The 20,858-nt window shown below is 38.6% G+C and overlaps 1 protein-coding gene across 1 annotated transcript in view; it reads left to right on the top strand.

Moving 5' to 3' along the window:
• Positions 1-237: 237 nt before the first annotated feature.
• The window catches only part of LOC146315483 (protocadherin-15-like), a 278,737-nt gene continuing 258,116 nt past the window's right edge, over positions 238-20,858 (top strand). Inside the window, exon 1 of the mRNA XM_084735432.1 lies at positions 238-1,127. The gene's annotated coding sequence lies outside the window, so the exon portion shown is untranslated. The remainder of the gene's footprint in view (positions 1,128-20,858) is intronic.

Genomic DNA, 20,858 nt, shown 5'->3' on the forward strand with positions numbered 1-20,858 from the left:
CTGAGGCCTCAAACAGAATTTAAAACAGGGTTCATCAACAGGTTTAATGAAAAAAAAAGGCAGGCAAATGGTCATAACAGGCAGAGACATAATCCACAATAGAGGACTTTGAATGAGTCAAAGTAAGCAGCCTAGCTGCAGCGGAGCTGATTAGGGAATTGGGAGCAGGTGTGCAGGTAGGTGTGACAGTCAGGTGATGACTAATGGCGGGAAGTACTGAGTAATTAGTGGCAGGAAATAGTTGTAGCTGTAACGCAAATTCTAATGTGTGTTTTTTTTCATTTGGCCCATAAGTTTCCAGCATTATCCAGCTGTATATTGAGGGCGTTCAGTTGGGCTCCAAAGGGATTTGGATTAGTTCCATTTGAGTGATATTTAATTCATTTGATGCTCCAAACAGAATAACAATATGAGAATGAAATCAGATGCCAAATCCTGCACCAAATGATATCACTCAACAAAAATAATCTCTCAAAGTGTGTCCCGAGATCCAAATCTTATCAGTCGGCCTAAATCTGGTTACACGGGGGCTGGACATGAAGACATCTGGGAATCCCTGCGTGTGGATCAAACTCTCCAGCACCAACTTTGGGTGGCGCCAGAGCGCAAGAAAACCTGGGGTTGGAGGGGGGAATCAACACAACTAATGGGTTAATCTGCCCGGAGGATCGCTTTATGGCTTCGGCCGTCTCCACATCCCCGCTAGATGATGTGTGAATCTTTTCAGCGGGTGGTTGGACTTGCCACCTGTCGGGAATGGTAAACAGGCTTCACCGCTGAGGACAGAGCGGACCTCTCCCACCGCTCCGTTGGAAGACGCTCACATTTCTGCGCGGGGTCGCCCGCAATAGTGAAATAAACACGGACAACTTTGACCGGCTGCGCAGGAGAAAGTGAGCCACACAGAGAAACTGGCAGTGAGATTATAAAGGGAGTGTGTGAGCGCCCAGGAGGCTCCAACCCCTCTCGCTTTGAAGATTAGAGGGTTGACGACGTCTGAAGGACACTAAGAACAGGATTAGGTATTGTGCAGTCTAACCTACTTCTCATCACTCCTACATCTTGTCCTCTGAATATTTGCGCAATGACCTTTGGTGCACTTGGAATACAGCGGGTGCGCCCGTGAGGTAAGGAATTAATTCTTTTTCAGAGTGTTTTTTTTGGGGGGCTGTTGGGATTAATTACATGAGGTGAAGTTGTGTCAGACAGAAAAATCCACTCTGGACGCATAACAGCTCAATTAAATTCATCACTGGAGCCTGTTACGCGCAAGTGCCATCGCAATATCATCGAAAACTGGGACTACATCCAGTATATTTGAAAAGGCACAGTGTCGGTGAATGGTTATTCTTCATGTTGCACGTCCACGCACAGTATTTCACACGGTTAACACGTCAGCCTACTCAAGCGCTCTGAGGAAACAACGCTCCATACGCATGAAGGCTTAATTTATTCACAGACGATCAATAGTTCAGGGATTCGTGTTTTAATCTGCGTTGCTGCGTGTTTGGTGACAGCCTTGACCCACTCTGATCATCAGGGCATCGAGGATGATTTTTCCCTCCCTCTGAGTGCCACTATTTAAGGAACGCATGTGATTTGGATAGTCTAGGACAGTGCCATCATTTTTAGCTCTCCCCACGCCAGAAGCCAAAGGAGACATATTTCTTGTCAGAAGAGATAAAACATGGAGTTATCATCAGATAAGACAGGCTCTTATTTTGGGAGTCAACAGAATTAATGAGACATTGAGGAATGAGACATTCGTGCTGTAAAGAACAAATGTCATGTCATGAGTTTTTTAATAAAAATATACGGTTTGTGGTTAACTAAAAATAAAGCCTTGAGCAGAATGTGATCCTGACCAAATAACTGAGGCACAGAAAGCTCACTTTATTGCACAGTAGTGCACTGGCTCAGCTTTGACTGCAGTCTATCCATCTATACAAGACCAAGCAAGCAACCTCTGGCCAAATATATGAGCACAAAAGCCACTGTAAAGTGTTTCATCAAGTATTGTGTGGCATTATTAAATAATCTCTATCTACAACAATCTGCCTCTGCATTCTTGAGCTGCAACAATGAATCGATTAGTTGCCAATAATCAGTCAGTTAGTTTTAATAATCAGTTAATTGCTTTGTGTATGTTCTTCTCTGATTCCAGCTTCTTGAATGTGAATATTTTCTGGTTTCTCTAATTGTAAACTGAATGTTTTGTGTTGTGGACAAAACAAGACATCTGGGGGCGTCACTGTGGGCTTTTATAAACACTTGCTGACATTTTTCACTGTTTTCTGAGACTTTATAGACCAAACAAATCGTCAGTTATTCAAGAAAATAACCCACAGTGAATAAAATCGTTGGTTGCAGCCCTACGCATGATCCTGGCTTAACAACTGGGGGCACAGAAAGCTCACTTTATGGTACAGTAATGCACTGTCTCAATGCTTTGACTGCAGTTTATCCATCTATACAAGACCAAGCAAGCAACTGAATGCCAAATACATGACCACAAAAGCCAGTGTCATTTGTTTAGTATTGCATGGCATCATTTAATAATCCTTCTCTGCAACAATCTGCCTCTTTAGTCTGAGGAACACTGCTCTGTTCGGTGAAGTTTGACTAAGACTACTACCATATTTTCTTAAGCTCATGTTTTTACGTCTCTCTGGGGACTATAGAACACACTTATCTGTCTGAATTTGGCTGCATTAGTGTGGTTGCAGGTCGCTTCAGGCTGATATTCATCCAGTAAATGCAGTCAGTAGCTGTGGCAACACGGACAATATTTCGTCACACTGACTGAAATCATTCTGATCAGAGATTCCACCTTCGCCGTGGATGCTAAATAAAGTCATCTGATAACATATGCGTTTACATGCCCTTAAGCATTTAAGCAGCAAATAACTTTTATGATACTGTTGTTCCCACCTAGCTAATGCGATTGAACTCGTCCATAACGCTGCTATCATCTTGAGTAGGAACAGGCGCCTCAGGCGAGGTATCCCTGAACCCAACATCCACGCAGTAGCAGTTCATATTCACCAACGCTCGCCCTCTCATTAGGTTATCCATAAGACCGGAAAATTAAAAACTGGCTGGGTCAGAACCACTATTGCTGTTTTGACTTTTAGTATTGCAATAGGCCATTAAACTTTTCCAGCATTTTTTGATTCGGTCGATGCTCCAGTCATATTTTCAACCATTGAGGCTTTCAACAATCCATAAAACTGCTGAAGGTCTCCAACAAAAAGGTTTTATGAGCCACAGGCCACAGTTTTTTCAGACCAGGGCTGAACGATTTGGAAAAAATATCTAATTGTGTTTATTTTGACTAATAATTATTTTAATTTTCACTGAAAAACATTAAATTTGATAATAATAATAATAATAATGATAATAATTAATTTTTTTTTGAAGGATATGTGTCAAGCAATTTTTTCTTAATTTTTTAGAGTACAATTTGTAGGATGGGACATCTTTTCAGCACCAGAATACTTCATTCAGAATGGTATTTTTGCATTTAACAGATATTGCACCTGATTTTGGATATTGTACCAATCCACATTGCAATTTTGATAAAATTCTGATTAATTATTCAGCCTATAGACTATATGTCCCTCCCAGAAACTTCACTTAAGGTTACTTGCATGTGGGGTAAACATGCACAGAAAGAACATACAGTATTTATTCCAACCAGCGAGAAATGGTAGGATTAAGCATTTACATGGCTATTAGAAGCTTAGATTTGCCTATTGATCAGATTCTCAAACCACCCTTCTTGACTCGAAGGAAAATTCCTTCCAATTGAGTTGGATTGGAACAGTTTCTTCTGTTTGAATGGGTTAGATGACATGAGGCATTTTTTTATTATTATTATTCTGATGAAGCTATTATTATGATTATTAGTGGAATATTATTATATATTGTATGTACTGGTATAGTTTCGTTGAAGGTTACTTTGTGTTCCTGCTGTGCTCTCCACTTGTGTTGTGCTGCCTTGAGATATGTGCATTTTTGTCTGTCCTGTATTGGTGATACCCTTCCCGGGGATTAATAAAGTATCTCTTATCGTATCAAAATGTTAAGTTTCTCACCAGCTCATATTCAACATGCACAGTTAATCAGTACAGGGCTTTTAATTGGAAAAAGATAAGAAGTGTTGAGTTTACATTAACAGCATAATGCAATAACTTTAACAGGGTAAACGGCAGCAAATCAAAACGAGTCTTCAAACTACAATTTTGTACTCGCATACTGCATGTTTCCCAGCATGCTGTTTTATAATGTATGTTGTATGTGTGTGTGCTTGCACCATGTTCTTTGGTTGAAGTTTGTAGCCTAATTGTTTTTACTGGTTTATTGTTTTAGTTTAGTTAGGTTTAACCATTGGTAAGGTGGCTGTTACACTTCTTGAGACCTGTGTTTTGTCACTGTATTGTTAAGTTGTTGTTCCCTGCATTGAATGTTATTAAAAGATTGGCGTCGCTTAAGGTCGCTTTCTGTCTGATCTTCTGCACTGCATTTCAATATGAAATGTCATATGTATGTCACTGGCAACCCAATAAAAATGGTTCCACAACCCATTTTGGGTCTCGACCCTAAGTTTGGGAAACATTGTTATGATAAATGCGTAGTCCAGCTTAGTGAGCATCAACAAAAGTGATGTGAGCATCAGCAAAAACCACATAATCCTGTTATCCTGTTCTTGATGGATGTTGTATGATGTTATTTTATTTTACATGTACTACAGTTCCCAACAGCCACAGATCTGGGTAATGCCCTAGAAGTGTGCAGGGAATACTTAAAAAGCATTGCTACAGCATGTCTTCATCAGGCCAGGGTTGGGCCAGCTCTTTCCAGAGGCTCACATTTGGGAAATGAGAGATGAAGAGTAGCGTGGCTCAGGCCAGCCAGACTCCATTGATATTCTGCCTGTGTCCTGCTCCATAGGCAGCCCATTGTCATGGCCTGCTCAGTGGGATAGCATCTGATGATTGAGGGGTATGGAAGAGGGTTGAAAGCCAGCTTGGAAAGAAACTAAAGGTTCATTTATTGAAGGTTATAGATATGTCCTCGCAGTATGTGTGTGTCAGAGTTGCATAGAGATTAATCTGAAAGATACAAAAGCATAACATCTAGTATAATGATAGTTTAGTTTGCATTCCATGACATGCACCTTACAAGCCCATACTAATATGGTCAGTTTATCTTTGCTTGGTAATTGAATTTACCCTGTTTTACTTTCTCGTAGTAGAATAGTAATTAGATGCATATTTAACACCTGACTTGTTCCTCCATGGCCCTTTCATCTTCTCTAATTGTACCCTAGATGGAATGAAAATAAGGGATTTCTAAGCATCGCAGGTGCACCCCAACTTTCAAAGGGTGCAGCCTCTCTTAACGTCAGGTGCAACAGTGCCACACTGTGTGGCCACTCAGCCCTGGAAGATTCATGGCCAGCCAAGCAGAAAGATTTATCTGTCGCGAGGGCGTGAAATTGCAATGCTCTGCAGTATTCTGTCCAGGGCCGGTGAGAGAGACAGATCCTCCATTGCTTTGGGAAATAAAGAAGTAACAGAGAGGAGTCACGCACAAAAAAAGTAGAAAGTACTAATGGCTGCCTGTGCTCTGTGTCAGGTAGAAGTGATCAAGGCTGTAGTCCTTTTTGTTGTTTTTTTTTTTTTTTTTTTTTTTTTTGGGAAAGCGAGAAAGGAGATGAGCAGAAAAGAGCAGAAACACAGAGGGAGTAACAAAGAAATTCATCTGAGGCGTCAAACAAATAAGGGTAACTTTTGAAGAGCGAGAAGTTGACGCTTAAGTGCAAAAGTTTAAAAGTGGCTGCAGTAGTAGGATTGCATTTTTTGCTCAGCACTGGTAGTTTTTTGCACTTTTTAGGTATTGAACTCTCGAAATATGCTGCCACATGCTGTGAAAGTCAGACAATATTAGAGATGCACCAATCCACTTTTTTCCAGCTTGTTCTGTTTCCAGTGTGTGAATTTGGATATCTGCTGATACCATTACTATACCGTTACCAACGCTTATGATGATAAGTATTATTATTAGTAAGGTTACATGATGCTGAAACTGGACTTCACATTAATAGAAAACTACTGATGTTTCTGGAAAGCTGGTTTAGTTTGTGTAATGTAACTTGTGTAATTGCATCCTTCAACCTTTATGGAGCGCTATAGTATTGTGGCTTGTGACATTCACAGGTAACCCTCAGACAGCGCTCATTTGCATAATTTCCCCTGATGCATTGCTATTTTATTGTTAGACCGTGAGTGAGGAGTCTGGTATGTTTCTCCAGTCCAGTTCTATATCCGCAGCACAACTCAGGATGTTTCTCTAGTATTACATCCTAAATGCAGAGTAAGAGTGAAAAGTGCTATCCACTCTATACTTGCTATAGTATTTACAGACAGAAAATACACGGTGTCTGTATCGGAAGGCAGGTCAGAGATGCGAGTCCGAAACCAGATGAATACTTATGTTAATATCATGCCCCAATACCAGTGTTGGTTTGGATTGGTCCTTTCTTTAGTTAATTTACAGTGTAAAGCGCTTATTTAAAATAAATCAGTTCATGCTTAGATGTATGAATTGATTTACCTTAGAAATTACTGCACTACAGTCATTTAGAGCAGTTAGGACCACTGTGTGTTTTTGTGCAGCCCCAATCAAGAGGTTCTGAGGTATACACTACTGTTAAAAAGTTTGGAATCACCTTTTTTCATGGTGCTTTTCTTCTTTCTTCTAGACAAAAACAGTTTGATTCAGACACCAAATGCATTATTTGCATCTAAAATAGTTTTGGTCCCAAAAGAAGACCAATTTAAACTACATTTAGTCAATGTGACAGGAGAGAATATCGTTGTAACCATTTTTCCCCCAAAATATACATTGATTTTGAAAAGTGAATGTCATTACTGAACCGCAACAGTGCATTTTGGCGTTACGTTTTTTGGGATCTTGGCTTTCTTTGGGCCGTCTGCAGTCTACTCAGAAGTTAAATTGTGATTTGTCAGTCCATAATATGTTCAGCTGATATGATCCAGTTCCAGGAGTGCTAACCCTAGACAAGGTGTTCTCAAAGTGATTACTCAAATGTCTGTCTGATTTTTAATCAAAATGTCTGGAATGACATGGTGACAACAAGATAACATGTAATCAACTTCCATATAACTTTTTAAGCTACGATGAGGAGTTTTTAATGGCAAACAAGGCCATCTGCAAGAAGATTTCTGTATAGTTGTTCTTAATAGCTCTGTCCACTCCACAACACTATCCAGCATCACCAGTAATGTCAATGATGGGGAACTGAACCACAACTAGATTTATCTGGGGGCAGGATCAGTGCCTTTGGGTCCACATCTGGACTCTGAGAACCCTTAGACTAGCATTCTGTTTGCATTTTGAATAGCTTTGCTAAAGTGACACGGCTGTTAATTCCAACAGGAACCTGCGCTAATTTGAATCCGCACAGGTTTTGATGCTAAGCTTCCAATTTCTTTAACCAGTTATACTGCTGATTTTTTATTCAACTGTTGCTCAGAGGGATCTTTTTCTCTTTCATCCCTTTCAGTTGGCAGTCTGCTTGAACCATTGTACAGCATACAATTTTTTCTTCATGCACAACCCCCCCGTTTTTTTTTTTACAAACCCTTTATACAAAATAACATGTATTTATAAAGAGGACTTTGTACAACCTAAAAGCATGAAAGACCATTCAAAAATATAGAGTAGTTCTCTCTGCCATCTGACTGTACTGAATCAAGCTTTTGTAGCAGTCCAAACTTTTGAACAGTAGTGTAGCTCTCATTGTGATAGATTGACATGTTTGGCTCATGTTTTGATTGATTCATCACATAGAAAATTAAAATAATATTAAAATGACAACAAAAATGTATGTAATATTCAGATTTAGAGGGCATTTTTTCACGTGCTGCTGTGACCTGCAGATCGAGAAACCAACATTTCGTCAGCTCAGTCTTGAGGTGTTGTAAATTTACAGCCATAGGCTTGTAGCCGCATTAGGTCTCAGCAGAGCTCGACTAACCGTCATGGCCAGCAGCTGTAGCAGAAATCTGTGTCCAGGCCCCCACTGAAGCATGAAGGGAGAAGATGATTTCATATAAGTTATCTCGGCGTGGCAACACCAATAGTCTCAAAATTAATGGAAAGGGAACTTGATATGAATATGAAAAACCATGCATACTGTACGGACACACTGTGGGTCTATTCTGTGCTCTCTCTCTGCTTTATCTCTGTCTTGTCACTCTCAAACACAATGCTGCTCCCTTCATCTCAGATAAGGACTGTTTGTAATTAGTAGCAGGTTTCTGAAATAATTTGTTTGTAAATGCAACATCTCTTTTTTAGATTTTCTTTATTGTACACTGAAAAAATCACACAGGAATTTAGTGAAATCAACTAATCTTTTAAATCTTCTTAAGTTTTATTTATTCAGGTTAAATAAACTTAAACTTTGTAATACTTTTTTCAGAATACTTCTAAGTTCTTCTAACTTGAAGTCTTTTGATTTCAAATGATGAGTTGAATGAATACTGTGCAGGGTTCAATCGACTCATTAAATTAAGTTTCTAAAGAAACATGACCAGCACATAAGCACTTTTTTATCGTTTGAAGAAAACATATGTGATGGCAGCTTGTCTCATTGTCCGATTAGCTGATTGAAACAAAATTAGTTGCTAAGTATTTTGATAACTGATTAATCATATCAGCCATTTTTCAAGTAAAAATGTCAAACATTTGCTCGTTCCAGCTTCTTGAATGCGAGGATTTGCTAATTTTTTTGTTTGGGCTCTGGGAAATTGTGATGGATTGTTAGTTCAACTTGATATCTTAAGCTTATTGAACATATTTTCTCGAGTACAGCTGAATTAATATCAAGTTTGTGTGACTTGAGAAGTTTTAAATCATTACAAAATTTCTATCCAATCAACTTAAGAATATAACACAGCCCTGACACTAACTTTTATAAGTTCAAACAACAAGTTCCCTCCTTTAAGATTAATTACCTGTGTCTTTGAGAAGGGCAGCGGTCAACAGTGGAATAAGGTTTGTGCTGATTAGCTCCCAGATGTGCACTACTATAAGCCATATGTGTAAACCGGGTGTAACCTTTCCTCCATATAAAACTGTCATCACATGTGTCTGTGGCTAACAAAGAGGCTGCGTGATGTTTCCACTGTATTGAATTGCTCATTTTAATAACCGTGTCAAACTACAAAGCCAGCTTGTGATTACACAAGCTGTAAAAGCTAAAATCGGGCAGTTATCATGCTGTTGATCTTTGCGCCTTTGCCCTGTGAATCAATAATTAGATAGAGGCTGAAATCTGTTTGTTGCTTACTTGCCCCTCAGTTAAAGTCCATCTAATGAGCAGGCTCCAACTGGTGCAGCAGTAATTTAACACCAAGCGTCATCTCCCTTTAGCAGCAGCCCTTGGTAGGATTTTATCATTTTTAAATTCTTGCTCAAGGATCCACTGACAGCTGACTTTCTTGGGGAGACTGTTTGAGAGAAGCGGCTATGTAGATTATTTTCATCTGTAATTTGTGAGGAAGTATTGCAAGTGTCCATATGTTTGCTGATTGAAACTCTATTAGCATAAATTAATATTTGCTCCAGCTCCAAACAAATACTGCTGTACAAAAAGCAAATAGAGAGGAAGGAGGTGAATTACCATACCGTGATAATAGCTAGACTAAACATTGGCTGCACCATTTGTAAGTGTGGACAGATAACATTGTGACCATGTTTTAATTTCACACTTCAGCAAGAGTATTTATCTGTGGCTGCTGTGGCAAGTTACGGTATATGTTCTGTAACTTTACCATGCAGGGATCCTGTGACCTTGCTTCTATATGTGCTTTATTATTATTGAATTGTCAGAATAGTGTGAATTATGATATATCACATAAACTATTGAACTAGTTTTAAAACCAAGATAGTGAGCCTTGTAAAAGTTTTGGATGTGTTCTTCATAACAAAATCAGACAATCTGTCTTTAAAGATACAATATGTAAATTCTACCAGTAGGGGTTTCTCTCACATTAAATCAATAATAAAAGATGTAGTTTGATGACATCGTGAAGTGTGCGGGATCATAAGAGGTGTTTTCCTCTCTGTCAGCCACAACCACCATCAGTGAAGAAAATCAATCTGACATGACTCGTGACATAACTTCCCTCTTCACTCTGTGATATATCTCTGATGTAGTCTATGTTTTCCTGGATGTTAATACAGCCAGCAGCTAGCTAGTAATGGCTGGCAGGAAACGCACTGTGCCCTTCTTGAGTAAATTATGGAGTTTTCTGCTTTTGACCATAGTTGGAAACATTTGGCATAATGTAAGGAAACAATGTAACAAAACATGTTTAGTATTTTTAGACATTTTAATGTAGAAATGTTACATATTAAAGCTTTATTACCTCTTGATTTTAGCTGGGGGGGCATGCAGCCTAGTATCACAATATTTTACATGGAAATATTGCATATAGATGCCAAGAGCTTTATTTACTTATTTATTTCATTATATTGGTTGAAAGCTCATTTGTATCCGGAGTCCCTGGACAGGTCAGAACAACAACACAGCACAATAACACAATATAAAGTTGTGCAAAGAACACACAAGGCACACAATAGAATACAAAGCTGTACGCAAAAGCACATAACAAGTGTTATTCCTATAATAAAAGAACAATTTAACAAGTGTATGCTTGTTAAATTGTTCTTTTATTATAGGAATTATTATATTTTATATAGGAATTATTATTATAGGAACATGTTCTGTTTCCTATTTTGCCGAAATATAAATTGATTGAAGTGAGAAGAACAGACTGAGAACTTCATTAGATAAAACAAATGCTGACAAAGTTTTCTTTTGGGGACATAATAGGCTGTTGAAAAAGTAATAAATCTTAATATATTGCCATATAAGTTATCACTGTACTCATATGACTCAGAATTTTATCAGGTGGTTCAAAAGTTACAGGAGAACACATGTTGTCATGTTGTAAATGTCACAGTGACAATCATAATTTTAATTGACATTTTAAGAATATTCTTTTAGGCCTACAGTATTATTACCTGCAGTGATTGATTTTCCAGGGGAAGTGCAGCAAGCTGTAAATACAAAATTAACATATTGCACTGTCATCTACTAGGCTGACAGGCTAGGCTATGGCAAACTGTGGTCATAGTCATTCAGTTTGGATTCTTAAAAACTCAAGGATGCACTCAATAAATGCACAAGCTGACAAGCCCAGCACTGATGTCGAGCTGTGCACTCAACAGCCTCACCAGGAGAAGCACCATCAGTATAATGATGCTCGAACTGAAATCAGTTTTTACATTCAGAGTTTTCAGCGATGCCAAACATATAGGTTCCACTGTCTGCAATATTAGATGCATGGGGGAAAAAAAACAATAAAATACCAAGACCCAAGGCAGCACGCCCTCTGAGACTGAAGGATTTCAGTTTCAGAGGGATGAATCCTGAAGCATTTAAGATCCACCCCACCCACACCTCACCAATAAAACATCTCCAAATTCTCATGCTCTCTTGCTCTCGCTCTTGAACACTCAAACACACAGATGTACACACACACACACACACACACACACACACACACACACACACACACACACACACACACACACACACATACACACACAGAGCTCCCTTTGAATATCTATTTCAAGCCTAAAAATAGTGAGATGCACACAATGCCATGGAGCTCAGAGGCAATCACAGGTTGTGGGAGCACGATGTGTGATTCCAGGGTGAAATTACACTAATTATGCTTGAAGTCACATATAACCTAAAGCTGTGGGATATTTTTCTCACCACACGACCCTGTACAGTCTACTGAAAATAATCACACATGTGTAGCCTTTAAGCTCCATGTAATGTCAAAAGTAGCTGTAGATTAATTTTTGGCCGCTCCACATGCTGCTGCCTAATTTAAATAAACAGGAGCTTATATGTATACAAACTGTGTCCGGTTAACTGACGGCCAGTTAGATCTATTAATGTGCCAAAATCAAGTTATTAGTAAGCTATTAGAAGCTATAAGAAGTTGAGTATCGTCAGCATTGCTATGATAACTAAAGTCCAATGTTGTTGCCAAAGGTTAAGCATGTGACGTTTGGAAAGGAGGGGTCCACCGATGCAGATATCCCTCTGGATGCAACTTAACAGACCTACGACCAATCAGAGCAATGACACGTGTAACGAATCGGTGCTTCAAGCAGGGCACAAACTGGCAGATGCCGGGTCGCAATCTTTCTTGTATAATAGCTAAATCTTCAAATCTGGACCAGTGACTCTCCTCTGTCAGTCATCATAAAGACCCCATCTCATATTAAATAAATTGTTGTGATCTGAATGGAGGGTGGCCAGACGCATCTGCCAGAGCAAATAAAAACATGGGCCCTGCTGATTTGTCTGCTTTCCAGGCTATCAAGATCCCATATTGGGTGAATCCTGCATTGAAAATGTGCTGCATGCTGTAATGGATCTAAATACATTACTTATGTGCTGGATTTTGTTCAGACTATACCAAATTAAACACATAAAAATCTGTGGCGTGTTTTCCATGCAAAAACATAAAATCTGTGTTCATCAAATTAATACATGTGTCAAACGCCTTAATTCCATCATGTTTTTTAGGCTGAGAATTTTGTGCAACTAGTTGCTTGATGCAAATTATAGAATGATTTCCATGCAATTTGACAGCACAAAGCAATTCAAAGATAATCTTAATGCAACATGAATTAATAATTTATTTCACTAAAATTAGCTGTCTAGATTGGTAATTTGTCATCTGTCTTATTGTTTTCTCACTAGATTATATCAAGTGGGAAATTGTATCTTATTTCCTGTCATCTTCTGACTGGTTAATATGAATTTGGATTTGTTGTCTCAATTGCTGCTTAGTTCCACCAACCAACCACCAAGTTTCAACCAACTACAGTTGTTTGAAAGTTTCATTGTATAAAGCCAGCCTTACAGTGTTTTCCACCATTGAGACTTGTCTGGCATTCTTCTAATTATGTCATTTCACTGCACGCTCTTCTTCTGTAGTGGTTTAATGGCTCCCGACTGAAGAACAGAGTGAATATTCATGCAGTAGTTGTAGTACATGTACTTGGCCAAAACCTATTAGATGTGAGTACTGGCTGTCAGACCTTTCTTGGCAAAAGAAATCTTCACTGCTTTGGCACTGGGTATAAATATTGTTTTAAGCTGTTTGAACAAACGACCAGCGCTGTCGTTTTTTTTTTTTTTTCTTTGTTATAGAAGGAGATGGTCTCAAAAGATCATATAGCTGGAGGGGATTGGTCTATTTCTCTGCATGAAAACAATATCCAACTGTTAGCCGCATGCAGAGAACGACTTCTTGCCACATGTTTTTTTAGGTTTTATCTTCATTAAGAATTTGGAGTGAAACATCATAAAATTTTTATCACTTTGATCATACTTTAGGTACTCAAAAATAAAACTCAAACTCAATCCCAGTAGTAGTAGTTCATACTGTGAAACTTGCGTGTCGTCATTTCAGCCTTGAGTCACACCTTAACTTCCAAGACTCTGATCGTAACAGCTTCGTCCACATGAGTATTGGTTAAGCTGCAGGCGTAGAAGCATCACAGTATCCAGTTTCTGTTGTGTTCTGTCCTCTAACAAGAGCAAAAAGATTTAAATGTGCAAGATGGAGTCTTAACATTATACGTGTAAGAATTCCATAACTACAAGAACTGCCATAAGGTGTCATTTTGACCGTTTGAATTCCAATCTTTATAATCTCTCAGGATAAATACCCAATTCATGCATTTATTCTGTTAGGATACCTTTAAAAATAACACTAAAGATATGATTCTGCAATGTTCTTCTGTAGGGTTATATAACCATTGGTGATCCCATTGAAATTTGAGATTAATTGCGAGTTACTCAGAATGAAAAAGCATTAAATTGATTTGCTCTCAGCCCCAGGCATTAAAAAGTCAGCATCTGTGATGGTATGGGGGTGTTATGGTGCCCATAACATGGCTAATTGTCACACGTGTGAAGGTACCATTAACACTGAAGGCAAAGTTTTGGACCAACATATGCTGCCATCCAGACAACCTCTTTTTCAGAGATGTCCCTGCTTGTTTCAGCAAGACAATGCCACAAAGACTCATTCTGCATGTGTTACAACACTGTGGCTACTTAGTAAAAGGCTTTGGGTGCCAGACTGGCCTTCCTGCAGTCCAGACGTGTCTCCCATTGAAAATGTGTGGTGCATTAACAAACACAAAATACAACAACAGAAATTCTGGACTGTTGATCACCTGATATTTCCTCCTAGAGCCATCACAGAAAATAATCTTACATATCGGAAAAGGGAAAAAGGCTGTAATGAATTGAAGCATAAAGAAGCATAGAACATAATCTAATATGGATAATAATATAATGTCATATAACATAATATTTCCATCAGGTGTCACTGGGTTTTGCTCTGCTTATATCTCTGAACCTGGCACTGCCTCTGTTTGGTGTATGTAGCTGTAGCAGTTGCCTGTGCTGCCATTTATGATTGCTGGCACGAAAAGTGTTTATAACTGTCCCCCTACTGTATTTTGCTCAAATTCTTGAATACTACTGAATAGCAGAATTTAGTCTAATTATTTGTATTTTAATGTAATAATATAATAGACAATGACAGTCGCTAAGCAACCAAGATGTTCAGAAATATAACAATAAAATAGGTCAAATGATTGCAGCCTTTTGTGTGATTTATAGAAAAAGAAAAAAAAACGCTTGTAAATCAAAATGCAGACATTTTTTTGAAAACTCAGGCACCAACAATATTGTTTTTTTTAATTAAAGTTATTGCACATAAATTTGAAGAGTTTCAAAATGACTGTCTTGGCTGGTCTGCTGTTTATGCATGAAATGGATTCGGCATGAGCCTGAAGTCTGTTGCTGCTTTGCAAGTGACTCAATTTTACTTTCAGGTGAGAATAAATAAAATCTCCTCATTCCAGGTGACAGAGTCTATTTGGAGGCCCATTCACTGTCACCCCGTAGGGTCCTTGGGATAGACTATTGATTCAGGAGCAATTTTTGCTTTGTGAGGTTTATTTTGGCTGCGGTGTGATTTTTCTGGCATGTTGCTCCATGGGAATGCTTTTCCAGAACTTTTGTTCCATCAACAAGGCCTTCTGTAGCAAAGTCTTGTATTCAATATTAATCAAAGCATACTTGTGACTGATGTGGCCTAAAAAAATAAACTCATTCATCATGAGAAGGGGACATCATTGTTTTGACGTCTGCTGATAATCAGGTCAGATGAAGTAGAGCCTGACTTGATCAAAACCAATGCAGAGCCTCATTTGTAACACGCGTACGCCATTAGTCGCCCCACACTGAGCAGACCCTACAGCACAGGGCTTACTGCTGTCATTCTGAGTAACAGTTCAGTCGTGTAAATGCATGTTTGATACTGTACAGCTCTATTTGAGGGAAAACAGTGCCCCCATAATCCTTTGGGGCTGGAGTTTTTGTTTGGGCGCAGGCAATTTAAGGCCAGGTTTCAAGCAAATTGCTGTGACTTTCATCTACTTCATTTATTCTGACAACCAAGCAGTGGTATAAGTTAGTTATGATGGGCCACAGTGCATGCTAGTGATTTGACACTGGACAACATCAGCATACATACTACCCAGCAATCATCACTGCTGCACTACTGCATCTATCTATTCAGACACAACTACCAAAAAAATGTATGAATCATTGAATTGAATAGTTTTTATAGTTACATTACAGCGTTTACAGTTTATATAGAATAAGAATAAGATCACCTGATCCCTTATACTGGCTGTGCAGTGGTCATTCTGTTTAAGAATAATTTTTTGTCATAGATTGCTACTGACTATTTTACCCCTAAAAAACTGAAAACCACGATGGAGATGGGTATGCCTTTTCTAAGGGCCTATAAAGCAAATAGAACCAATTTAAATTTAATGTAAGTTCTTGTTTGAGCACTGGTGTATGTGTTTCCAAGGTGGCAGTCTGAATAAAAGATAAGATGTACCTTTATTGATCCCTTGTAGGGGAAATTCAATTTGACAGAGCAGCCCGAGGGAAAAATACCAGCACAGAGGAAAAATGCGAAAATAAAAATAAAAATAAATATGATAAAATGACATAGGAATACTATACACCAGTGATTCCTAAGATATGGGCTGTGAAGGCATTGCAGGTGGGCCTTGAGAGGTCATGAAAAATAAATAAAACATTTTTAAATTTCAGTTTTATAAGTTACCTCAAAAAAACTGATCATCCTTCATTTATCTGACCTAGTTAGTCATTTTCATGATTAATCTTGTGTGATGATCAGAGTTGTGAGTAAAGTTTTGGGATCTTGGAGGATTTTCAGATTTCAATCTGGGCCGTAGCATTCTGAAGTTTGGGATTTGCTGCTATACACAATGAATAGATCTGTCACATGAAAGGGCACAGACGTGTAAAAGTCCCCTATAGGACACAGCCAAAGACACTTAGTGTCTTTTTTGCACTGCCTGCACTGTCTATATTACACTCCTGCATTTGTGTTGTGTCAGGTTGCTTGACATTCTGACGTCAGTGATGGCTGTAAAGAAGGAAATAGAAGTAGTGGAACAAATTATATTGTGGCCTTTTAAATGTCAACCAAGGCCAGAACGTTTGAAGGAAAATGGCACTTTCTTCATTTTATGTTTTACCTTTTTCACACCGCTTGCAAGTCAGTGCCATTCATCCACTTCAACTGTACACCTCTCCTATCTTGTTTCAGGTTTCCAATCTGCTTGATGTGTCTATTCTGATTAAATAGCATTTTTAAAATTGAAAATAGTATTAGAAGTACTGGAGCCAAGACTGTAGATTGTTCCTAAACTGAAAACGCCTAAAGTGAGGGAATTACGCCCAGATGTTTTATTACCTCACACAGATTCTTGAACTCTGTCAGTGTCTGTGGACCCGCTTGTGGGAGTGTTGATTGGGAAGTGAGAGAGTCATGAGTGGTCCAGCCAGTCAATTAGGGGCACCTTCACCTAATTAATCTCGCTATATAATGGTGGACGCTGAAGAACTTGACTAAAATACCATATTACATGTCATGGCACTGAATAATGAGAGTCCACTGCAGGCCTTTGAGCTTGAAAAGGCTATCGTACATACGGGCAGCTGCCTGAAAGGGGAACATATAATTAGATACTTACTCCAAAAAGAGGAATACTGCAGGAATGCTGTGAAAAAAATTCCTGTTGTGTCTGACTCTTACTCTGCATTGATACGAGAAACTTTGTCAGTGAGTAGCATTTTTCTGACAGGCGGTGGTCAGCTGTTGTGGTTTGTGTTGCCACAAAGCGTCTGAGCTGGCTCAGCTCTAATCTGTAGGAATAACACAGACCTCTGTGAAGGTCTGAGCTGGCAGGCATGAGGAGCAACAGGTGGATTTTAAAAAAGCAGATTTTATTTAGCCAAAAAACTATTTACAAAATTTACAATAAAGTTCTGGGCCCATAAAAGAGGTCTACTAAACAGAACTGAGGCTGGACGAACATAACATAAACTGAATACAACTGAACAGACCTGAGTAACTTAATGAATACATGAACCATCTAAGATGAACCTGACCCAACAAACTGGAACATCTGTAATGGCTGATCAGATCATTTCTGAGGCAAACGCAGACACGCACTACCAACTAACTACAAATAAATCAACACAGGACAAAACAAACAATTATTCTGTTAATTTTTCTAGAAATCCCAGTCTGTCCATAATGTAGTGTCCACTGTAGTCTGATTGGCCATCTCCTGTATTTAACAGCTCTGCTTCATCTGGTTTAAGGTTGGGCGTGATGGCCAAAAAATAATATCTCAATATTTTTAGGCCAATCTGCGATTATACAGTATATATCTCAATATACATTTTGTTCCTAAAATAATATACATTGAGTTACAGCAAAAACGTGCTGGATATGAATGTAATATTTTGAATTAAAGGATTTTTCTGCAGTTGTTTTTTTTATTTGCATCTTTCATAGTAGCAGCAAAGTACATTATCTCTAGCAGCCCTCCAGACAATTCAGAGGCAGACACACATTTCTGACCTAATGAGTCAGTAAATGTACTCATATCTGATCTTTTACATCAGGTCCTTTTCATGTCAATGATGTGTCAGAGGGGAGCACAGCGATTGTTTCTCTGGGCCAGGCCCCCCGTTGGTGGTGCACCTGTTCAGACCATTTCAGAATTACCATTTTGAGCAGTGGCCAAACAAGTTTTGGGCATTTGCTCTTTCAAATAATTCCTCATCCAGCACATATTCTGAATGCAGCAGATGTGCTCACACCCATGTCTGCTCGTCAAAATTAGAAGACTGTGTTTTTGCAATTAGCTGCTGAAACATTGAACATTAAGGTTGTGTTTTGCTTGCAAAGAAATAGTTTACATGATGGGTGATCTGACTTAAGTCCGTAGGCTAAGGTGTTAATAGCTGTGCAGAACGCCCACACTTTCAGGTGGTGAGAAAAGCCACCTTTCAAAGAAAAGGTGAGATGCAATATCACATTATAATAAGTTAATGGCAAACTCTTTAAGTGACTTCTCTCCTGGAAGGCTTAGTGTTGCCCTCATTTGTACACATGGAAAGTTGTTGCATCTAATATTGCTAATGTTAATGTTGTTGGGTTGTTGGTTTCAGAAAGTTACAGAAATTGTTAGCCTCTCAATTCTGACATTGGAAAGGTGTGAGGGGGGGGGGTGGCAGTTACTGTCAAAATCAGCCTGTCTAACTGAACTACCCGTCGACAGCTTTGCTATTGCTTGCAGGAAGTAACATCCACAAACTGAACATAAAGTCATGTATTAATATAGGATTTCTTTAAAAGTAGATTGAGCTGGGTCATGCACCCAGTGTTAATTTAGCTAACGTTTGGCGAAGACCCACCTGTTCTCTGAAACTAAGTTACACAAGCATGCCAAAAATTAACATGTCTTGTATCACAAAAACAAAAATACAATCATGCTCAATATGCAAACACAACAAAAGAAATGTCCTTCTGTCTCTTCCAACAGAGACTTAGCTGCCAACATTAAGGGGTAACCTAGACGCAGCTCATGTGATGTCTGAAGCATCTTAATCTTATTTTTCTTTGTAGTTTTCCAGCAACTAGTGTTCCATTACTGTCACCTTGATTCCTGGATGTGAGAGGTATCTCAATCCTAGTTAACGTAATTGTTTTGTGATTAAAAACAAAATAAGCTAGTATTTTGCCCAGATAACAAGAGACACAATTACAGACTTACAAACAGAATACAATATTTTAACTTATTAAATGGGTGTGTTACCAACTATCCTAGCCACTATTAGTTTCCATAACCACAGCAAATAAAGGAACTACAGGAACAAGACAACAATTTACTGTTAAAGGTAACATTTGAGAAAAACACCAGTGACCACTGAGACACTCCTTGGTATCCATTTGATGACTTTAAAAAACACAATGAAAAGCATGAAGAAAGAAATCTTTTAGGGATTTCTCAGGGCGAAAAGAAATGTTTCAACTTTTAAACAAAACAGTACAGACTATAGTTAAAGGAAAAGGATTTAAAAAAAAGTGTACTGTACCTCATTATATTTTTCTCTCTCCTAGTGATAATCACAGTGGTCCCTAGTCCACACTTCTTTTCCCTTATTTTGACATTTTATATCAAATATTTCATTAATCCGGCCTCACAAGGAGCTGAGAACACTGTTTGAACATGACAAGCTCAAGGGGATGAGAAGGAATGGGCTTTTAATGAAGAGGACAAGGTTTTAGCTTGGGAAAATGAACACCAGCAAAGAGTGGGAATTACTTCTCTGTCGCTTTGAAGTTAATGTGAGAGGCTCAATTAAATAGAAAAAAAAGTTCTATTTTTTCCTGCACTTTGCTCTGCTTAGCAGAAATCCTTAACCTTTTGCGTTAAAGAGCCATTCCACATGTCCTGAACGTCAATGCTTCTGCATCTTGTTTCACACTCTGCAAGATGAGAAATTTGGTGTTTTTGCTGTGTGTGGGCTATGACACTCTCAGCTGACAGCAGCGTGTAAATGCACATGGTCAAGGCCCATTACCTCACCAGTGAGTGGTAGTACATTCAATAGAGAAAATGACTTTTTGGTTCAGTGAAATAAGTGAATTTTCTTCTCCATATGTGAGGATAAACACTTTTCTTGCTACAGGGATTGGAAATGCAGCTTACCAGAGCAGTATGTTTCACTCATTTCACAAAAGGCAAAAACATGATTTAAAAAACAGGATCTTATTTGCATGAGGCTTCACAGTAATCAAATTTGCACTGTTGCTTTGATGTAAGTTCACAGCACATGATATGCACGTTTTTTCAGTCAACACAATATATGCTGAGCTCTCAGATTGTAGATTTAAATCAGGAACAATATATGCGTTTAAAGTAACAGTATGTACTCCCACTCAGCGATTTAGCCGATTCCACAGAATAACTGGACAGATTTGCAGATATCTCTCAAGCCTTAGTACTGAATAAAGTGCACATTACAATAAAAATGGATTTAGTTAAACATCAGCTCTCTCTCCATTAGAATTATCCTCAAACTGCATCTTGTGTATTTCTGAAGTCATCCCACCTCAGGCAGTGGACTTGGAGCTCATGCTGAGTATGAAGCACTCTCACTATGAATTACTACTGTTACATTTTGTAAGTCTGGATAGACTCAAGGCCACACAAGATTCTGGAAAATGTTTGGGATGACTGTAAAAACAAAA

This window comes from Lutjanus erythropterus, chromosome 14 (assembly GCF_056507025.1).
Source record: "Lutjanus erythropterus isolate fLutEry1 chromosome 14, fLutEry1.hap2, whole genome shotgun sequence".
Taxonomy (NCBI): domain Eukaryota; kingdom Metazoa; phylum Chordata; class Actinopteri; order Lutjaniformes; family Lutjanidae; genus Lutjanus; species Lutjanus erythropterus.